This window comes from Salminus brasiliensis, chromosome 2 (genome assembly GCF_030463535.1).
Source record: "Salminus brasiliensis chromosome 2, fSalBra1.hap2, whole genome shotgun sequence".
Classification (NCBI taxonomy): Eukaryota; Metazoa; Chordata; class Actinopteri; order Characiformes; family Bryconidae; genus Salminus; species Salminus brasiliensis.
The window spans coordinates 5,557,447-5,559,205 of record NC_132879.1 but is presented as its reverse complement, the minus strand read 5'-3'; positions in this window follow the sequence as shown (position 1 = coordinate 5,559,205).

The window sequence follows — 1,759 nt, the reverse complement described above, 5'->3', positions numbered from 1 at the left end:
TTGATATAATAACACAAAGTATAATCAAGTATAATCAACATTAACAGTTAAATCTAAGAGTAGAATCCTACATTAAGCAAACCATAACAATTTAAAAAAAAATTTCAATTAAAAAAAAAAGAAATTATTAAATAAATAAAAATAAATAAAATATATTTTAATAAAAACATAAAACAAGAAACTATAGTTAAGCAATAACTGTAAATAATATTTAAAAAAAATTAAACCATAAAAAAGTTAAACAGAGGGTAGAAAAAACACCAAAACATACTGAAAACTATCTAAAATGTTAACTAGAACCACATAAAACATCAAACACAAACATCAAAGGTAATTTGGTTCCTCAAGACAGTGTTTCAGACGCCTCCAGTGATGAAACTGAATCAGTATTTTGAATATGCTTGTAAATGTGATGGACGAATTCCTCATACATCATAGGGTATTAAATCCACCATTCACAAAAAGTTTTGGGACACTTTAAGGGCAATGTTTGTTCTATTTGTAGCCTTATTTTTATAACACTGAAAATGAATTAAATTAACCCTAATATTCTTTATTCCTGAACATAAAACTTACCCCAAAACCCCCATTCTTAAATCATCTGGATCCTAATTTTAGCTCTGTTTCTAAACCTTATCCTCGTCGTAATCCCAACCCTAACCCTGTTCCCAAACTTTATTCTGATAGTAACTGTAATCCTAACTCTAACCTTATTCTTTAAACCTAATCCTGGTCCTAAACCTAACCCCAACATTGTTGAGGATCAACTGAGTTTCACCAGATAGCTTGTTAACAATTTGAACTCCTGTAATCTACCAATCTACAGGATCAACAAATGCATTATGTAATTGCCCAAAATTGTGTCGCTGTCCAAATACTTATGACACTAACCCAATACAAATAACAGCACTGTGTGTATAGTCCATTCCCAACACCTTATTACACTTTACATTGAAAGCTTTCATATAATAATACAAATCATTCCTATAACAGGTGAGAAACTTTGAAGTGTTTGTACAGGTAAGCACACTGTATGGACAAAAGTATTGGGACACCTGCTGATTCATTGTTTTCTCTGAAATCACAGTTATTAAAAATAGTTTACCCTGCTTTTGTTGGAGGAACTGTCTCTACTATCCAGGGAAGAAGGCTTTCTACTAGATTCTGGAAAAACATTGCTGTGAGGATTTGATTGCATTCAACGATTCAGAGTGTTAGTGAGGTCAGGATGTTGGATGATGATCACCACATCATATTATCATTCCCAACTCCCCAACTCATCCCAAAAGTACTGGATGGAGCTCCATCCATCATTCCAGAGAACACAGTTCTTCCACTGCTCCACAGCTCCTTAATGCTGGGGGGGCTTTATACCCCTGTAGCCCACACCTGGGATTAGGCATGGTATCATGTTTATCTGATCCAGAGAGTCCTATTCTAGTGGCAGTTCTTTGGACTTTTCCAAAAGATCTTTCTTCCATTTCCCAGCATAAGGTTCATTGTCCTCATCATCAAACCACCATCCACACACTGTTTACCCACAGAAAGGGGTCCAGGACTTTACTCTTCGAAATCTTTGATTTTCCACAACACCCTTCCTTCCCTTGCAGGAAATGTACCGCATTTCCTGTAATCGTGTCTAGAAAATGGTCCCCAGGGGTCCTTCCCTTCAGCCCATGTTTTCTAACGGGCAAAACAATAGAGCTTTGAAAAAAAGCTGTTTTGCACATGCTGACAGTAATGTGTTGTGGCACATGAG